Raw genomic sequence first — 21,830 nt, forward strand, 5'->3', positions numbered from 1 at the left:
CTGTTCTTAACTGCATATTTGATCTGAAACTGATGTTCGGACTATGTTCTCTTCCCGGAAATGCAGAGCACAAATTCCGCTATGTTTGGTCGTTTTCCAATCTTTTCTTCTCACATCGTTCACCAAGAGAGCTTTTTGATTTCGGATGATAGGGAATCTGAAGTCAAATGACATAAATTAAACATCTACTGTGAAAGTATACAGCGCAAACAAAATTCATGTACATAAAACGAAGTAGCCCTTGAATGAGTGCATTTACGTAATCACTGTCATTCCTTGACACTTTAGCCTAGAATCAGAATGATTATTACATCAGTAAATGATGCAATCAGCCTTTTTTCATCAAAAAATTTCCACGAGAAACTAATCAGCGGGACATCTAACTCGAGGATACGGGTTTCAAGTTCGTGACGCCATAAAGCATCCCTTTATTATACCTATATGAGCTCTGCAAACTACTCTATCCTGTGCAAGCCTCTTCATCTCTGAATCAGTACTGCAACATACAACTGCTTACCAACTCACTGTATTCATGATTAGGTCTTCCTCTACAATTTTAACACCTCTCCTCTCCCTCCCCCCCACCCCCCCGTCCAATAGACACATATTTCCCTCCAGTACCACCGAGTGACGTGGTGCAGTATTTGGTTAACACACCGGACTCACGTTCGAGAGGACGATGGTCCCAATCCCCACTCTGCGGTTCAGATTTAAGTTTTCTTGACTTCGCTAAATCGATCCAGCCAAACGCCGAGATGCTGTCTTTGGGAAGGGCACCGCCGATTTCCCGCCCCACCCTTTCGTAATCCGAGCTTGTGCTCCGTCTCTAAAGACCGCACTATCTACTGGACGTTAAACTCAAATCTTGTTTCGTTCCTTTCTTCCCTTCAATACCTTACAGACGATTCCTTAGTACCTCAGGGTATATCCTATGAAACGATTCCTTCTTTTAGTGAGACCGTGCAGCAAAATTACTTTTTTCTCCTGTTCGATTCGGTACCTCACTAGTAAATCGATCAACCCATCCAATCTTCACCATTATTCTACAGCAATACATTTCAAAAGCTTCTGTTCTCTTATCGTCTCAACTGCTTATCGTTCCGTGCGGGACTGCACTTGAGATAAATACTTTCAGAAAATATTTCCTAACATTTAAATGTATTTTACATCTTCACAAAGTTCTCTTTCTCAGTAATGAGTTTCGTATTATTGTCAGTCTGTATTTTATGTTCTCTCTACTTCAGACATCTTCACTTACTTTCCTTCCCAAATAGAGACACTCATCTACTCCTTTTAGTGCCTCATTTTCTAAACTAATTCCCTTACCATTGCCCAAACTAATTACGTTGCATTCCGTTACCCTTGTTTTACTTCAGCTGATGTTCACTTTATAATGATTTTTTAAGGCGTTATCCACTCTTTTCAGTAGCTCTTGCAAGTCCTTTTCCGTCTCTGATAGAATAACAGTGTCATCGGCAAACTTCAAAGTTCATAATTCTTTTTCCTCAACTTTCCCTCTAAATTTCTTCTTAGTTTGCTTCACAGCTTATCCACTAGACAGACTAAATAACATCGAGGATAGGAAGTAACCTTGTCCCACCCCCTTCTCAACTACTACTTCCCTTTGACGCCCTTCGAATCTTACAACCTGGTGCTTGTACAGCTTGCAAATAATATTTAAATCCCTGTATTTTTATCCATGCTACCAACAGATTTTGCAAATTTCCGCTTAACGTCGTCAAAACCCTTCTCTAAACATAAAAATAGTATAATTTGGAATTTTCTGGTAAGTTTCTACGGGACCAAACTGCTGAGGTCATCTGTCCCCGGACTTACACACTACTTAATCTAACGTAAACCAACTTACGCTAAAAACAACACACACCCATCCCCAAGGGAGGATTCGAACCCCCGACGGGGGAAGCCGCGCGAAACGTTGCAAGGCACCTTAAACGACGCGGCTACACCACGCGGCTAAAAATAGTACACACGTAGGATTCCCTTTCTTCAACCTATCTTCTAAGATAAGTTGTAGTGTTACTACTGCCTCGTGTGCTCTTACATTTCTCTGGAATTTAAACTAATCTTCCCTGAGTTCGGCTTCCGGAGATAGTGCATCGCGTATCACGCTGAGGAGAAAAGGAATGTATGGCGCAACTTGGCTAAAAAGAGAGAAAGATATTTCCTGATGCATCAAGTAATAGTCAGTCTGGTTATGAGGAGCCCTATTGTGTGTGAAGGATGGAGGGTAGGTGTGGGGAGTGGCCGAAAGTGATGGTGGATAAATTGTAAAAGAGAAAAAAGGATTAGCTACAGTAAACAGGTTCAAATTGATGTAGGTCGCAGTAGTTCTGTACAGATAAAGACACTTGCTCACGATAGACTGGACTTGAGAGATGCATCAGACCTTCCTGCAGAATTAAGGCGCAAAAATGACAAACACAAATCATTGAATAGATCGCATTAGAAAACAAAATCGCTTTTCAAGTAGATTATAAAAATGGCACTACATTTGAATCTCTGCAGGAAACGGTTATGTTTGTAGAGTGAAAACGCAGACGATTCTGTAGAAAAAATATTGTACATGTCTAGTTTGTTCTATGTTATTGTTATAACTAGTGAGTGATACGTGGAATGGCTCGTTTACACAACGTTCAGATTCCTTTCAGTAAAATTAGGGTAAATTGATAGAATTTTGATTTCAGATTTTCTAGTTTCAGGCCGATTGACTTGAAAGAATTGGCCTTATGTGAACTCTATTTCGTGATTATCCGCCGCATTTAACTCACTGCTGTTGACGTTGCAGCGAAAATAACTACTTGATAGTAGTTACACAACCAGACATTATAAAAATTCCTTTCAAACAGTAATCAAGATACAAATATTTGAACTGAAATACACACATTAAAATAATTTTTTTCATCACCCCGGTTCCCAGAACTCCTGAAGCTAGAAGTTGACTGTGGATATTCTGTCAGAGGCACAGTCCCTATGACTGTTCAGAGATGTCACTAAACCCGCCCAAAGATATAAACAACAATGCATGGGCAGCGCCTATTGACGGAAGGGGTCCGACAGCCGATCAGTTCCAGTCATTCCACCAGGAAGGAGGAAGACGGCTAGAGTTGTCTGTAGTTCAACCATGCCTAGCCGGTCAATACCGCGGTTCAATCGCTTCCGCATTGTTACTTTGTGCCAGGAAGGGCTCTCAACAAGGGAAATTCCCAGGCGTTTCTGAGTGAGCCAAAGCCATGTTTTTCGGACATGGAGGAGATACGGAGAGACAGGAACTGTCGCTGACATGCCTCGCTCAGGCCGCCCAGGGGCTACTACTGCTGTGGATGACCGCTACCTACAGATTATGGCTCGGAGGAAACCTGACAGGAACGCCAACATGTAGAATAATGCTTTTCGTGCAGCCACAGTACGTCGTGTTACGACTCAATCTGAGCGCAATAGGTTGCATGATGCGCAACTTCATCTCGACGTCCATGGCGAGGTCCATCTTCGCAAACACGACACCATGCTGTGCGGTACAGATGAGCCCAACAGCATGCCGAATGCACCCATCAACACTGGCATCACGTTCTCTTCACCGGTGAGTGTCGCATATGCCTTCAACCAGACAGCCGTCGGAAAAGTGTTTGGAGATAACCCCGTCAGGCAGAACGCCTTAGACACACCGTCCAGCGAGTGCAGTAAGCTGGAGGTTCCCTGCTGTTTTGGGGTGGCATTATGTGGGGCCGACTTAGGCCGCTGGTAGTCATGAAAGGCGCCGTAACGGCTGTAAGATACGTGAATGCCATCCTCCGACCGATAGTGCAACCATATCGGCAGCATATTGGCGAGGCATTCGTCTTCATGGACGACAATTCGTGCCCCCATCGTGTACATCTTGTGAATGACTTCCTCCAAGATAATGACATGGCCGAGCGGTTCTAGGCGCTTCAGTCTGGAACCGCGTGACCGCTACGGTCGCAGGTTCGAATCCTGCCTCGGGCATGGATGTGTGTGATGTCCTTAGGTTAGTTGGGTTTAAGTAGTTCTCAGTTCTAGGGGGACTGATGACCTCAGATGTTAAGTCCCATAGTGCTCAGAGCCATTTGAACTATTTGATAACGACATCGCTCGACTTGAGTGGCCAGGATGTTCTCCAGGCATGAACCCTATCGACCATGCCTGGGATAGACTGAAAAGGACTGTTTATGGACGACGTGACCCACCAGGCACTCTGAGGGATCTACGCCGAATCGCCGTCGAGGAGTGGGACAATCTGGACCAACAATGCCTTGAACTTTTGGCTAGTATGCCACGAAGAATAGAGGCATGCATAAACCCAAGAGGACGTGAAACATCATAACCCTTATATTGTCTGAGATAAGTGCATGAAAAACGTTTTGTTGGAAAGAGCCAATTCTCGGGTTTTGCGTGGTTCCTGCTATGTAGCAGCAGTGTATACCCACTTCAGTTCTAGTACAAATGGAGTCCGGACAACAGAAAGCGTTTTGCGATCTACGTTTTGCGCAGTGCGCATCAGTAATAACTGTTCAGCGTGACTTTCGTACTAGGTATGGTGAGGATCCTCCTACAGCACAGCGCGTAAGACGATGGCATGAAAAATTCCGAGAAACAGGTTGTTTGTGAAAAGGCAAATAGCCGGGCCTTCCACGAGTGTCTGACGCAGACGTCGAACGCGTCTTCCCGAATTTCACAAGGAATCCGCAGAAATCCGTTCACGTGCAGTTCGACAGCTCAACATGCCCCCCGATGTCCGTCTGGCGTGTGTTGCGTCGCTTACACATGAAACCATACAAAATTCAGCTTCTGCTAGCTCTTAGTGAAGGTGGTAAACAACAACGTGTGAAGTTCTGTAGTTTCGTTCTTGGCAAGATGGAGGATGACAGTTTTCTTTTGCGCTTAGTGTTTGATGAGGAGACAACATTCCATTTAAATGGAAAGGTGGACGGTCATAATGTGAGAATATGAGGTACGGAACAACCACATGAAGTTGTACAACACGAGAGAGACTCCCCAAAACTTAATGTATTTTGTGCAGTTTCACAGGAAAAGGTTTGTACTCCATTTTTCTTTGCCGAGAACACTGTTACAGAAAGCACATGTCTCGATATGCTTGAGATCTTTCTTTTCCCACAGTTGGAGACTGATTCGAATGACCTCATTTACGAACAGGATGGACAACCGCCAAACTGGCATATGAAAGTGCGAGAATTTTTAAATCAAAGGATTACTGAACGATGGATCGATCGCAGTGGACCAAATGATTCAGCCTTACATTACTGGCCTCCAAGGTCACGGGATCTGACTGTGTGTGATTATTTCTCGTGATGGTTTATAAAAAAACTCTGTTTATGTGCCTCCGTTACCAACAACAATGAATGAACTGAGACATTGCATAACAGCAGCTGTGGAAGCTGTAACTGAAGACATACTCGCTGCAGTGTGTGAACAGTTTGAATACCGCATTGACATATGCCATGCATCTCAAGGGGGCCATATTGAATACCGATGAAACGGTATGAAAAAAAAAAACTTTTTGAGCTTCCCTTTCATCAAAAAACAAAATTAATTGTGTATGTTTATTAATTTCAGAAATATAGACGTGCCAGATTGGATGATTCTTTTTGATACCCCCTCCATTGTCTTTCCGAAAGCGAGCCGGGTGTGTTAACTATTGCGACACCTAGCTCCATAGGAGGATTACAAACAGATTTTTCCCATCCGATGTGGCACAACCTTGCCGTTGTGGATGGGCGTACGCTGGCTAAGTTGTGCAGTCATTCTCATTGAACAGTACAGATCGTGTAATGTTCAGCTCAAATCGTAGCCGTTGTATTCCGATTCATCTGTCATTCGTAGCCGTCCCCATTTACGTTAAGAATCTTACAGCACCATCTATTTGTCAGTTTTTCGTTAAATTTCATTTTCTTCCATGATGTTTCTCTCTGCGTCAATAACACGCTGTTCAAGTTTGATATCATTCTGAGCAGTGGTTCTCTATATACAGCGTTTCAAAACTACAACATTAATTATGGACACCCTGTATGTTGCATTATAACTGTTTCACTTTGATACTGCAACTGATAAAGATTAGAGAGTGGAAATGTGAAACGTTCTGAGAGGCATTTTTGCACAAAATGTGTTCTCACTGCTGATGTGGTCCCTGTACTTCGCTGCATGTCCCTAGACTTGTTACGAGTGCCAAATGATGGAGCAAATGATCCAAACATTCATTACTAGATGGCGCATGCACTTTGTGCCAAATATTGGTTCCCTCTGGGGTTCATTCTACTAAGCGTCAACGTTTCTTCCATTTAGTCTGCTGTTGCTTGAAGGGATAATACGCGAGCTTCTGGTGAGTGGGCAAATCTTTTTGAACTATGAAAGATATTTTGCAAACGAAGAAATGTAAGGAAGGTTTCTGTTCCTCAACATTTACACAACACTGATGAGTCAGCTAAAGCTATCAACACATTCCATGTGAGTCCAATGCAGACAAATAACTTCTTAGACTTCAGATACACTGCTGCAAAATTGTTGTCAATATAGGCGTCTGAGATGTCCATATTCAGCCTAATTTAAATGTCTCAAACTCATATCCATTACACAAATATTAAAAAATCCCTATTCTGAAACATAAAAATGAAGAATGTCAAGACATTTAAAAGATGAAAGACCATGGTTGATATATGCAGTACAGTATTTTATTTGAAATATCAGTCATATTTTCTAGTTGAAAAACAGAAATATATGTTGACGATGTTGGCATTTCTTCCTCAACAGAACAGGGAGTGCTGTAGTAAACTTTACAAAATACCATGAACGGTGTTGTGTAATAAACAGAAATCAGTACTGTAGGTTTGGTTTCTTCGATGCGATTTCGTTATTCTCTCATAAAAGGTTTGAAATGTGCAAGAAATGGTTTCTGCTGACTTCTTTGAAAGGGAGGGGGTGTTTAAATTTTGGTGATGGTTATTTATCTTCGCTCTGTCCTCTATGGTTGTATGGGACTGCATTTATGTTCGCCTACGTCACATTCATATCCCTGAATGCCCATCACTCTAATTAGATTCATACTATTGATATGAACTATCAATTAAATAGATTATTATTCTTTTAATTTATTATTATTATTTTAATGGATAACCAGGTTTGTGAGGCAGAAAAAAGGAGTCGCCATAGACGATACGTCGTTTCCAAATTCATTACATTGCTTCCTAATTGTGACCCTTTTCTTAAACAAGGTGCACACATTTACGAAATGCATATCAGTGTTTTGGAGTGTTGATACTGGGCTGTATCTGAATGGAAACAAGCTTCATTAGTCACAACACTAATTCACTGTACGAGAATCAGTATAAGCAATTATATAACAAATAACGAAGCCATCCCTATACACAATCATACACTTAAAAAATCGAGGAGAGTATATTGTTCAGCACACAAATTAAATCCATGGCGAAATCTAGCGTAAGCAGGCCCTTAACAGATATTCATGCAAGAATAATACCATACTAGAAAACATAAAAGAAGACAACCACCTTCAGGAAGTGGGAGTCAAGATGACAAAGAGAGCGGAGGACGGTCAGTTGACTTGCATATAGATGTATACATACACCCAGTTACACTTACACCAACAATTTACTATCACTGAGATTATCAGACAGCAATCGGAAATATCAGGTGAGTGCACTGGTCCAGGACAGACGTATCCACGCCCATCACGAAAACAGGAATATGAATCAGAAAGTAAGAGAAACCTTGGACATAAGTAGGTATCCATTATACTCAAGAATGGCTGTCATATAACGTGATTTTCTCTGTGTAAACATAGCGACCATACTTAAGGCACACGGAGGATTGAAATTAGAAATTATACCATCCGTATATATAGCTAACACTTGGTTCAAGAATCACGAAAGAAGGTTGTATACATGGAAGAATCCTGGAGATACTAGAAGGTATCTGATAGATTATATAATGGTAAGACGGAGATTTAGGAACTAGGTTTTAAATTGTAAGGCATTTCCAGGGGCAGATTTGGACTCTGACCACAATTTATTGGTTATGAACTGTAGATTAAAACTGAAGAAACTGCAGAAAGGAGGGAATTTAAGGAGATGGGACCTGGATAAACTGAATAAACCTGAGGTTGTACCGAGTTTCAGGGAGAGCATAAGGGAACAATTGACAGGAATGGGGGAAAGAGGTACAGTAGAAGAAGAATGGGTAGCTCTGAGGGATGAAGTAGTGATGGCAGCAGAGGATCAAATAGGTAAAAAGACGAGGGCTAGTAGAAATCCTTGGGTAACAGAAGAAATATTGAACTTAATTGACGAAAGGAGAAAATATAAATATGCAGTAAATGAAGCAGGCAAAAAGGAATACAGACATTACAAAAATGAGATCGACAGGAAGTGCAAAATGGTTAAGCAGGGATGGCTAGCGGACAAATGTAAGGATGTAGAGACTTATCTCACTAGGGGTAAGATAGATACTGCCTACAGGAAAATTTAAGAGACCTTTGGAGAAAAGAGAACCACTTGTATGAATATCAAGACCTCAGATGGAAACCCAGTTCTAAGCAAAGAAGGGAAAGCAGAAAGTTGGAAGGAGTATATAGAGGGTCTATACAAGGGCGATGTACTTGAGGACAATATTATGGAAATGGAAGAGGATGTAGATGAAGATGAAATGGGAGATACGATACTGCGTGAAGAGTTTGACAGAGCACTGAAAGTCCTGAGTCGAAACAAGGCCCCAGGAGTAGACAACTTTCCATTAGAGCTACTGATGGCCTTGGGAGAGCTAGTCCTGACAAAACTCTACCATCTGGTGAGCAAGATCTATGAGACAGCCGAAATACCCTCAGACTTCAAGAAGAATATAATAATTCCAATCTCAAAGAAAGCAGGTGTTGACAGATGTGAAAATTACCGAACTATCAGTTTAATAAATCACAGCTGCAAAATACTAACGCAAATTCTTTACAGACGAATGGAAAAACTGGTAGAAGCCGACCTCGGGGAAGGTCAGTTTGGATTCCGTAGAAATATTGGAACACGTGAGGCAATACTGACCTTACGACTTATCTTAGAAGAAAGATTAAGGAAAGGCAAACCTACGTTTCTAGCATTTGTAGACTTAGAGAAGGCTTTTGACAATGTTGACTGGAATACTCTCTTTCTAATTCTAAAGGTGCCGGGGTAAAATACAGGGAGCGAAAGGCTATTACAATTTGTACAGAGACCAGATGGCAGTTATAAGAGTCGAGGGGCATGAAAGGGAAGCAGTGATTGCGAAGGGAGTGAGACAGGGTTGTAGCCTATCCCCGATGTTATTCAATCTGTATATTGAGCAAGCAGTAAAGGAAACAAAAGAAAAATTCGGAGTAGGTATTAAAATCCGTGGAGAAGAAATAAAAACTTTGAGGTTCGCCGATGACATTGTAATTCTATCAGAGACAGAAAAGGACTTGGAAGAGCAGTTGAACGGAATGGACAGTGTGTTGAAAGGAGGATACAAGATGAACATCAACAAAAGCAAAACTAGGATAATGGAATGTAGTCGAATTAAGTCGGGTGATGCTAAGGGAATTAGATTAGGAAATGAGACACTTTAAGTAGTAAAGGAGTTTTGCTATTTGGGGAGCAAAGTAACTGATGATGTTCGAAGTAGAGAAGATATAAAATGTAGACTGGCAATGGCAAGGAAAACGTTTCTGAAGAAGAGAAATTTGTTAACATCGAGTATAGATTTAAGTGTCAGGAAGTCGTTTCTGAAAGTATTTGTATGAAGTGTAGGCGTGTATGGAAGTGAAACATGGACGATAAATAGTTTGGACAAGAAGAGAATAGAAGCTTTCGAAATGTGGTGCTACAGAAGAATGCTGAAGATTAGATGGGTAGATCACATAACTAATGATGAAGTATTGAATAGAATTGGAGAGAAGAGGAGTATGTGGCACAACTTGACAAAAAGAAGGGACCGGTTGGTAGGACATGTTCTGAGGCATCAAGGGATCACAAATTGAGCATTGTAGGGCAGCGTGGAGGGTAAAAAGCGTAGAGGGAAACCAAGAGATGAATACACTAAGCAGCTTCAGAAGGCTGTGGGTTGCAGTAAGTACTGGGTGATGAAGAAGCTTGCACAGGATAGGGTAGCATGGAGTGCTACATCAAACCAGTCGCAGGACTGAAGACCACAACAACAACAATATAACATTGGAAAACACTTAGGAATCCGGTGCACATATAGGTCTTTGTTGGATTCGTTACCTTGCAATCTACATCTTCAACAGCACAATTTAACCTTACTAGCAAAGTTACACTAACTTCAGGATTCTAAAAACCGGAAAACAGACAGAAATTGCACACCATGAGTAGGTTTTCATTGGATTTTTTACTTTTGCAATTCGAGCAACTACACTTAACCATAGCAGCAAAGTATGGGACATATAGTGAGCTGCAGGCCAAAGGTTCCACTATCTTCAAGAAACTCTAAAACTAGAAAAATGGACATAAATGACACACATGCGTGAGTATTCATTGAGTTAGTTACTTTAAGATCTACAACACGGATAGCTTCAGTTAACATCTAACATTCTGCGTGGTGTCTGTTTGTTCTATATCGTGTCTCCCTACCACTTTCGCGCAACGACGCTCTGAGCGTGTTTTTTCTAAGATATTTTGAGTCTTAACTTCTACAAAAATCCTCAAATTGGTTTTTTTTATTTTTTTGTAGTGTCGTGGTGTATAGCATTTTAGTATTTCATGCTGTTAGACTATCTACACTTTATCCCTTCACCTTAATCTATGGTACTATTGGTGTTATTTTTGTTTTTGTTTTTATTGAAACTACTTTCTTTTTCCCACCTTCCTCTCTCTTCATTCTTCTTTCTCCTGACGATCTTATCTGCAACATAATCTTGAAATATTGTGCTGATTATTTACCAGTAATAAAATTAATCAAACTTGTACTGAAAGTGTTTAATACTGCCAGTCTTAGGTAAAAATACCTCTACTTTATCTCATAAAATACCCTCTAATTCTCTTTTACTGTGTTCCGAAATACCTTGAACTTCTTGCAATTTTTCGTCGATTTCTTTATGGACTTCAACACGAGTTGAGGCGATTCCCCCTTTTGTGCATACCATTCTAATTCTTCATCCTCTTTATCTCACGTCGTTCTTAATTGTTTGTGTATAACTGGTATTTCTTCTAATTTTAGCTTTTGCTCAAAGAGAAGTGTGACATTCCCGAATGTTATGCTACCTTTTCCCATATCTATTGTCGCTCGTCTCTCATTTAAAAAATCTGCGCCTATAATCAAATCTACAGTTAGTTTAGGTATAATCACGAAGTTGACTTCGATCTTTTGACCTTGACACGAAAGAGTTAACCTTGTTTGTCTCGTAACTTCCGCAGCATTGTTTCCAATAGGACCTCTTACTTTAATCTTACCTGTTTTCAGAACTGACAATTCCTCATTGGCATTACACTGCATGAATAGATTTTCTGAGATCGCAGTCAGTTCACTTCCGCTATCAATTACAATATTGACAGGGATATGCTTTACCATGGCCTTCACAATTGGTTGAATTTGAAAGGGTTGGTTCTGTTCTTCTTCTTCTTGCATCAACGAATCCTCCACTGAATCATACATGAGTCTTCTTAGGAATTTTCCTTGTGAATTCGTGCTTTCTGTAGGATAATCTTCGACTGCTACTTCTCTCTCTTTCATTTCCTCTTCTCTATTGCTTCCTTCATTTACGCTTTCTTCTACATCCTCTACTTTTTCCCCATCCTCGTCTATCTTCTCCTTCTTCGTCGCTACTTCCACATTATCGCATCTAAATGCTCTAATTATCGCTTCATAACTTCCTTCGTTATATACATTGGGTTGTGTGCCCACTCGTAACTTATTGTCAACTTCTGTTGACTGCGCATTATCCTCATTGAATTCGCTTTCCATCTCAAATAGCTCTGCAATATTCATTACTTCGTCCTTTCCTCCTACATTCGTTGTGCATGCCTCTGGTAATTCATCATCCTCGTCAGTGTTCTCCCAGTTAATTTCGTCCCAACACGATATTGTTATTTTCTTGTCTTCGTTTTCATCTGGTCCCTGCGGATTTGTTTCTTCCTTCTTCTCTTCTTGTAATAATATTTTTTACTTCTCTGTTCAAGGTGCTGCAATTGTCCAGGGTCGGTGTGTCATTCTCTTTGGCATGGGCGCTTAGCTGTCAATTCGAACGTTTATCGGGGTTTGGTGGTCTTACCTCCACCTCTTCTATCTGCATTCTCTTTTCTTGTTCAGCTTGTTGATAGTGGTTTCTTTGTTGATAATTTGTCGGTCTATTGGTTCTCCAGTACCCGTTCCGGTTGCCGTTATTCCCTCTGTAACAGTTGTTGCCGTTCCTGGGTGAATTATAGTTATTGCCATATTCTCTTCTAAATCCATAACCGGTTCTTTGTTGAAATCTATTGTCGTTTCTTGGTGCGAAGTTATCACATGGTTCGTAATAATTGTTTCTTCGTACTGTGTCTTGCGGATTCCACTGCTTTTTGCTTTCGTTTTCACGTGCGCTTCGTCTTTTTCTTGCGTCATCTTCCGAAAATATGAACTCTAGTTCCCTTAGAATACCTTTAAATGCTTCGACGTCATTGCCTCCGCGACCTACTAATGATTGCTGGTATTTCAATGGTAGCTTCATCGCGCATAATTTAATCAACTCTCCATCACTGTATGGTACATCTAAGCGTTGATTTTTCTTTGCCATTAATTCGAAAAATTTCACGGGACTCTTCTCTCCTGAATTTTCAAAATATGGGTTCTGTAATAATTCGTACTTCATTCTGTTCTGTGCTTCGCTGGACCAATATCGTGAGAGAAACTTCTCTCTGAAATCTTCGTACTATCGGCATGTCGCTGCAACATTCTGCATGGTTTCTGCGACTGTTCCTGACATTTGTGCACATATAAAGTCTAATTTGTGTGCTAGCGTCCAGTGTTCTACTCGGAATTGATCAATAAAAGTTCGTGGATGTAATGAGTTTCCTTCTCGAAAGTGTTGTAATTTTCTGACTGTGAGGAAATGATCGTTGTCGTACTTCGTCATAGTTCCATATGAAATTCGCGATTCTTCGCCACTTTTGTTTCTGATCATTTCTCCCGTCGTTCTTTCCGGTTGTGGTAGATCCATTGGATATTATCCACTGTAGCTTTCACCTACCCTTGCGTAGTATCGTTGGAGTGGTACGCAATAATTTTCTTCCATCGGTTGTGAACGTGTAGCTGAATGCATTGCACTGTACTCTTCCCGACCTGGCTTTCTATTGTCAGGTATTGGTTCGGTATCTTGTCTGGCTAACCTTGCTGCTTCATTGCACGATCCAAACTGTCTTGAAACATACATTTGTGGTTCCGCATGTGTTTGTGATGACATTTGTTCATCAAGAATTTCGAAACGTGTTTGTTGCTGTGCAGGCTGTCTGATTTCACGTATGTTACTTTCCACCTGTGATTGAAACCACAAATGCGTAATATCATCGTTAATTGCTTGTTTTTCCGGTGCTGTACAGATACGGATGTGGTTGCAGACTCTGTGCTTGTTCGATCCTGTACATTACGCTCTTCAATGGTTTGCAACAACTCTGTTCGCAATTCCTGAGATTGTCGCTTCGTTTGCGCTTCTATTTTGACTATGCGGTTATCATATCTTTTCAGCGCTGCTTTTGTGATACGTTTGTGTATCACACTGTTTTCAACAACTTCACGCGCTGTACCTCCTGCTTGTCTAGTAATTTCGTTTATCTGTTTCTTTAGTTTCTTGACTTCTCCCTGGGTGTTGTTACGTAATGTTTTGATCTCGTCCTGAATGTCATTACGCAATGTTTGTACGTCCGCTTGTATCTTTTCAATGTCTGTTCTCAATTGATTGTGACCTGTTATTAAGTTTCCTATCACTTCTCGAGATTCTTTTGAGTCGTCTTCAATATGACTTAGGTGTAACTGAATTTTTTTGTTTTGTTCTTTAATCTCACACATTTGTCTCGTGGTTTCTGCATTCTGAATTTGAATTTGGTTCGCTATGTCTTTATTTTGCCTTGTCATGGTTTCCGTAATTTGTTGTAACAATTCTGCCAGATTGGTGGGTCCTATTTCGTTTTCTTCCGACGTCCTACGCTCTGTGTTTTCGCCCAAGTGTTCCTGTTGTTTCGCAACCGATTGCATTGAACTGTGCTGTGACACGTTTCTGCTCGCATTCCTTGTACTCTGTGGTGAGGGAGCTCTGATTACTTGTACTATAGGTTCTACGTATTCAAGACGCAAGTTAGAATCCTCATCAACTGTCTCTCTACTTTCCTGCTCCTCTGTCGTATGCTGATTTATGTTTACTATGCCTTGACGTACATATCCTCGTTATGGTGCGTTATATGTCCTATTTCTCGCGATACTGCATCGTCTGTTGTACTGTCCTCTATTCTCTGTCCATTTTCATGCTGGGTCTCTACCTCAGTTCGGTCAAGGTCTCGATCTGCCATTGCTAATCTTTCCGAATCCCTTATTTTCTGTTTTAAAAGCAATTCACGCGCCCTACTTAGCGTCAACATGCGCTCATACGATCTCACGTGTTTCATAAACTTTTTGCACACACGACTTGACAATCCATTCACTTACTTGTTGGGTCAGAACCAACTTGTCAACGATGCATCCGCCACCTGTGCGCTTGCATTGGAGAGAAAACTTAATTCCAACAATATTAAAATTCATAACTTAATTATGCTTTGTCTCTGCCAGAATGTCTCACTTTTATTGAATACTTTCTTACTATCTATCGCTGCAGCTACTGTTTTCGACTATTTATAACGTTCAAAAATATTTTTTTATTACGAAAATTTTTCAGCAGGATATTTTTCTGACCTAGTTAGGCATGTGGTCGACCTTCAATCATGGTATTTTACCATCCTCGCAGGGTCGCCATTTTCTAACATTCTGTGTGGTGTCTGTTTGTTCTATATTGTGTCTCCCTACCACTTTCGCGCAACGACGCTCTGAGCATGTTTTTTAGGGAATTGACTAGTCTGAACCTGGGACCTGTTGCTGGTAAGGAGACGCCAGACCACACATGACATGTAGAATTCAGAAGAGTTCAGTGAGACTAGCGACGACATAACCAAATACTTAATGATTTCAGCGTCAGCTCCACTGCACTCCCTGTAAAAGAATCTTAATACTAACTAAATTTAGTGGAAAAGGTTCAAGGCTTTCCTATTTTTAGTTAGCTGGTAAAATAACGTCGAAAAAGCAGTTAAGTTTACCATTGGAAATTTTATTCTACTCACAAAACATTGTTTATAAATTGCACTATTGATAAAAGGAAATGTTTTAATACAGGATGGTAAAAACCAACTGCATTCAACAAAAATGTGAACGAATATTCCCTGAATGGGCTTCCAAGTTCTACAATGGATCGAAGGATGACCTATGCCATATGACATCTATAATCTAGGTTTAAATTAAGTTTCACAAGCGAGAAAACTATCAAAATGGTCTACAGTGACCCTCAATTATCTTTAATTACTTATCTAACTTGTCGTAAATTACAGTGGCTGATGTGGCTTCTCAATAACTATATAACAGAAAAATCATCGCATTTCAGATTTTTACTTCAACTGGCAAATGTGAACACCATGAGCTTTAATTGACGATCGACACTAGTATTACGCAAAACGGGGGTGTAACAGATGAGACTTCTGCAGTTCTGAGTGAAGCTTTATGCGCTGTTATGCGGCATCGCGTGCGTTCATTACCTTGCCGGTGTTCATCAGGAGGCGGCGGGCAGCACAGATCCGCTCACCTCGCCGTCTCGGAAGGAACTCTCTCCTAACTTCTCCTTACTACAATTTACCGAAGTTGGTTTAAAAAAACTATCTGGCTGTGTTTTCATCTGACCAATCAGGGTCTCAATGTTAACCTTAAGCTCCGCGTACAAGAATTCTGTCTATCCAATGAGAAACGTTATACTTTTCGTGGTGGGGCAATGTTTTTAAAGTTTGCAACGTAACAGAGACGCGAAAAAGTCTCACGCTAAAACTTGCAGCTGGTGTGGTCCTTTTAGCGTTATCGTAAGATCTATACTGTTCTTCTGGAGGGCTCTATCTTTTAACATGGGCTGGGGGGTGGTCCTGACGTAACAGAGACGCGAAAAAGTCTCACGCTAAAAGGGTGGCCCTTTTTGTGTTATCGTAAGATCTATACTGTTCTTCTGGAGGGCTCTAGCTTTAACATCGGCTGGGGAGTGGTCCTGACGTAACACAGACGCGAAAAAGTCTCACGCTAATACTGCAGCTGGGGTGGTCCTAGTGGTTAGCTGGCGACGTGGGCGTCCAGTCCGTCCCTTATTGTAGGGCCTTCTAGCTTAACACGGTTCTGCTCTTGGCCAATGTTCTCGTATCTCCCCTTGGAACTGCGTCTGTCTCACGGTGGGAAGGTATGACATGCATTTAGGCATTCTTGTGTTAGTCTGTGGTATTCCATTTGCTCACTCGTTACTAGTATTACTTTGGTTAATTTAATGTCACGATTTATTCGGAGCTATGTGACATACTACTGGATTTGCTTATCATGTCAGGGTTTTCATGGAAGGTGTTGGATTTGCCTGACACCTTACAAACAGAAGCAATCAACTTCATGGATCTTGGGTAGGGTTAAAAGTGAAAAGTTGTCGCAGCAGACACAAAGATAACTCCGTCGAGATATCGGAAAGTCGCAACTCAGAATGCAGCATGCAGACTATCGTAAAATAGAAGCATCTATATCTACATGGATACTCCTAAAATGACACTTAAGTGCCTGGGAGAGAGTTAATCAGACCACCTTCACAATATTTATGTACTATTTCACTCTCGAACATGGCGCGGAATAAGCGAACACCTATATCTTTCCATGCGACCTCTGATTTCCCTTATTTTATTATGATGATCGTTTCTCCATGTGTAGCTCGACCTCAGCACAGTATTTTAGCATTTGGAGGGGAAAGTCGGTGATTGAAATTTCGTGCGAAGATTTCACCGCAACGAAAATAAGCCTTTGTTTTAATGGTGTCCTCGCAAATAATGTATCATGTCCGAGACACTCTCTCCCCTATTTAGCAATAATACAAAACGTACTGCTCTTCTTTGTACTTTCTCGATGTACGCCGTTAATCCTATCTGCTAAGGATCCCAGACCACACAACAGTACTCCAAAAGACGGACAAGCGTAGGGTAGGCAGTCTCTTTAGCAGATCTGTTACATTTTCTAAGTGTTCTGCCAATAAAATGCAGTCTTGGTTTGCCTACCACACAACGTTTTCTGTGTTCTTTCCAATTTAAATTGTTCGTAAATGTAATTTCTAGGTATTTAGTTGAATGGATGGCCTTCATATTAAACTGATTTATCGTGTAACCGAAGTTAAACGGATTCCTTTTAGCACTCATGTGGATGACCTCACACTTTTCATTATTTAGGGTCAATTGCCAATTTTCGCACCATTCAGATGTCTTTTCTGAACCATTAATAAAATCATTCTTGATACTTAAACGGTTTACGCAAGGGCTCACACTCGGTGGCCTCGCATTGGAACAAACGACAGGGCGTATTAAAAAAATCATCCGATTTGTCACGTCTATATTTCTGAAACTAATAAACATATACAATGAATTTTGTTTTTTGATGAACGGGAAACTCAAAAAGATTTTTTCATACTTTTTCATAGATGTTCAATAAGCCCCACTTGAGAGGAACGGCAGATCTCAATGGGGTATTCAAATTGTTCCCATAATGCAACGAGCATTCATGAGTTACAGCTTCCACAACTACTGCTATACGATGTTTCAGTTCATTCATTGTTGTCAGTAACGGAGGCACAGAAACAGCGTTTTTTTTTTATAAAACACCACAAGAAATAAATAATCACACAGTCAGGTCCGCTGACCTTGGAGGCCAGCAATGTTAAGACTGAATCATTTGGTCCAGTGTGACCGATCCATCGTTCAGTAATCCTTTGATTTAAAAATTCCCGCACTTTTGGATGCCAGTGTGGCGGTGCCCCGTCCTGTTGGTAAATGACGTCGTTTGAATCAGTCTCCAACTGTGGGAAAACAAAGTTCTCATGCATATCGAGATATGTGTTTTCTGTAACAGTGTTCTCGGCAAAGAAGAATGGACCATTCACCCTCTGCCGCGAAACTGCACAAAACACATTAAGTTTTCGAGAGTCCCTCTCATGTTGTACACGTTCATGTGGTTGTTCCGCACCCCATTTTCTCACATTATGACGGTCCACCTTTCCATTTAAATGTAATGTTGCTCGTCACCAAACACTAAGCATGGAAGAAAACTGTCATCCCCCATCACGGCAAGAACGAAATTACAGAACTCCACACATTGATGTTTGTCACCTTCACTAAGAGCTTGCTGTAGGTGAATTTTGTATGGTTTCATGTGTAAAAGTCGACGCAACACACGCCAGACGGACATCGGGGACATGGTCAGCTGTCGAGCTGCACGGCGAATAGATTTCTGCGGACTCCTTGTGAAGCTGTGGTGGATGCGTTCGACTGTGTCAGACACTTGCGGACATCCTGGCGATTTGCTTTTACACAAACAACCTGTATGTCGGAACTGTTCTTGATATCTCTAATGCTCTGTGCTGTAGGAGGACCCACAGCATACCTAGTACGAAAGTCGCGCTGAACAGTTATTACTGACCCGACTCCGCAAAACGTAAAACACAAAGCGCTTTCTATCATCCCGACACCATTTTGACTAGAACTGAAGTGGGCACACATTGCTGCTATCTGGCGGGAACCATGTAAGAACTCCAGTAGTTATGATTCTTTTAAATCGGATAATTCTTTGTGATACACCCTGTACATGATTCAGAGTTACATACAAGCACACGAAATGACATGATAGTGCGATAAAAGGGATCGCGACTTACTTGCGTATCTACGTACCACGACTAAAATAAATGAAAATGAATCACAGCCTGGAGTTAAACTAAACAAAGTACTTAAAGAGCCCAAAGCCAGAGTGGCGGAAGGAGCTCTCGTTAGAACAATATACTGTTGAAACGTCCCCTTTGAAAAATTATACATGACTGTGCTTAAACTGACACACAATATTTTTTAGCGCAACGCAATCTGACTTTGAATAATCCCTACAAAAGAATGGCCCTGACTAACATTAACCTATACCTTTCACAAATCACTTACTTCACAAAAATCTTCGTTACTCGAACTACTGCAATACAGCGAGCGCCACTACTGCCAGCTAAATAAAAGATTCAAACTACGGAAGGCACTAACTACTGATAGGCATAGTCAGGAAATGAAAGATTTTAGTAGAGAACAAACAATGTATTTACCTTAATACTGTTGAAAAATCATAATATACGAAACAGATCATGACATCCAGTCTTAGAAATTTCCAAACTCCGCCATCTCTCTCCCCACATCCACCACTGCTGGCAGCTCACCTCCAACTGCGCAACGCTACGCGCTGTTAACAGCCAACTGCCAACACTACAATGGCCAACAACAATGCAAACCAGCCACATACTGCACACAGCACAGCCAGTGATTTTCATACAGAGCGCTACGTGGCGTTACCAATATAAAAACCTAAACAGCATACTTACACTGTACGTACTTGGCGTTCAGCGGTGGGGGATGCAAACATTGGAGGCATCTTTGAAATAGTCCCATCCTCGAGTACATTCATTCGAAAACAGACAAAATCCCTCCTTCTTTATCCAGAGACGGCGTGTAGCTATGAGAGGGTGAAATGTGAAGTGAACGAAACACTGTCAGTATTGTAGGGCGCCGAGTAAGCCAAATGTCCATGAAACCGTTTCATCTGACTCATTTCAAGGTCTATTAGTCAAAACATTACTGCTGTATTTCTGTGCTTGTGTTATCACAACAATAAGCGTGCATTATTAATAATGGCACTTGAAACAAAAACTTTCTTATTGACACCTAGAACGACGAGTCACTACCCTGGTAAGGCTCCTAGAACGTTAGAAAATTATTTATGTTCTTATCTGGCCCTTTTTTTTCAGTGATGAAGTGAGCAGCATAATTCTGTGGCATCGGAATACCTCCTCAGTTTTTTTGGATACAAAATAAAACAGAGACACATATTTCCTATTCTTCTGAGAGACGTGATATTTGGAACTTAAAACGTTTGACATTTTCACTCTCCAATCACTTAATTGACTTCAAGGAACCTTCCTTTAATAAGACGAAAGTACTGATATTCTAGAATATTTGCTATATGCAACAGTTCATCTTAATTATTTGGACTTATACTGTTTCTTATACATTTTTGTCATTATGCAGGTGACTTAAAAAGATGATCGTGAGACTGAAACTCAGCGCCGATAAAGAAATACACAAACAGCAATTTCTGGTGGTTTACTGATGCCGCTCTCTAAATACATGGCAGCATTATTTACAGAACAGATTTCGTGAAGAAAATTTTTTACTTCTCAGTTGGTTTGAAGAGCAATCTTTTCCGTAAAACGTCCACAATATTTTACGAACAATGGCTTTAAGGATAACTTGCTTGAAATATGGCCCAGATTACTAAAAAATTAGAACGTAATAGCTGCTAATGATCGCAGCTGATGATAAGTATACGAAGTATACAATATTTGGCCAGAAAGAATTCGTTTTAGAGCTGAATTCATCGCTGAGAGACATTATAAAGCAAGAGGGAATTTCTTCGCAGCATGGAACAAATAAATATAGTGTTCCTGCAATTTAAACGCGACGAATGAAACTTCTTTTAACGAGTCAATTAAGCTTTTTTAGTCAGGGTGTACTAAAAGAGAATAAATAAATGCGACATTCCGAATATCGTTCGGCTGCGAGACAAAGAGGAAATGTTCGACAAAAACGCAAGGGCGACGCGTTATCTCGTCGGTACAACGCCATTTTTAATGACCACCCCGTTATCCTATTATTCGCCTTTAACTCGCTCACCCCTCTGGTTGCGAGCGCGAGCAGGCCCGCATTTATATCCATTATCCAAGTTTTCCACATCAGCGCGTCAAAGTAGGGCGGCCTGGTTGGCCGGACCGGAGGGGTGGTGGATGGGGGGGGGGGGGAGGAGGGGGGAGGTGAGATGGGCTCTGATGCGCAGGGGTGGGGGCAGAGAGGGATGGGGGATGTACGCTGGCGTTTACGGAGCGGGGGCTGTTAGGGGGTTTTGCGAAAATTAACTCTGTGTAATAAAACCCAGGCGAAGTTAAACAATGGAGCCAGATTTTAATTGGCTCATCAAAACATACATAATATATATTGGTAGCAGGGGACGCGGCACCACTGTGCGGGGGAGGCGAAGGGTGTAATGGGAACGGTGAAGTACAGCGAAATTTGGGCGCAGGAGGGGGTGCGAACCGCCAACAGCGCGCCACTATGTTGGCCCAGAGAGACACACACACATACACACACACACACACACACACACACACACACACATGTGACCTGCAGGGCACAAAGAGGGGGCTACGTAATTAACCAAACCTTTATACTTTTAATTACTTCATTTTCGTGACAACGCAGCTTGTTCGGTTTTGTGCTTGATCAGAGATGTGTAGGGAGACTGTGTAAGAGAGAAAGATAGAGAAAAAAAATCGGAAGGCTAGGTGAAGCGAAGGACAAAAAACATACAGGTACAAAGACGAGTGATATTTAGTAATTAAGTGTAAAAATGCAACTAACATCAGGGAATGCCTGAAGTTTCTTTCACATAAATTC

This window comes from Schistocerca americana, chromosome 3 (assembly GCF_021461395.2).
Source record: "Schistocerca americana isolate TAMUIC-IGC-003095 chromosome 3, iqSchAmer2.1, whole genome shotgun sequence".
Taxonomy (NCBI): Eukaryota; Metazoa; Arthropoda; class Insecta; order Orthoptera; family Acrididae; genus Schistocerca; species Schistocerca americana.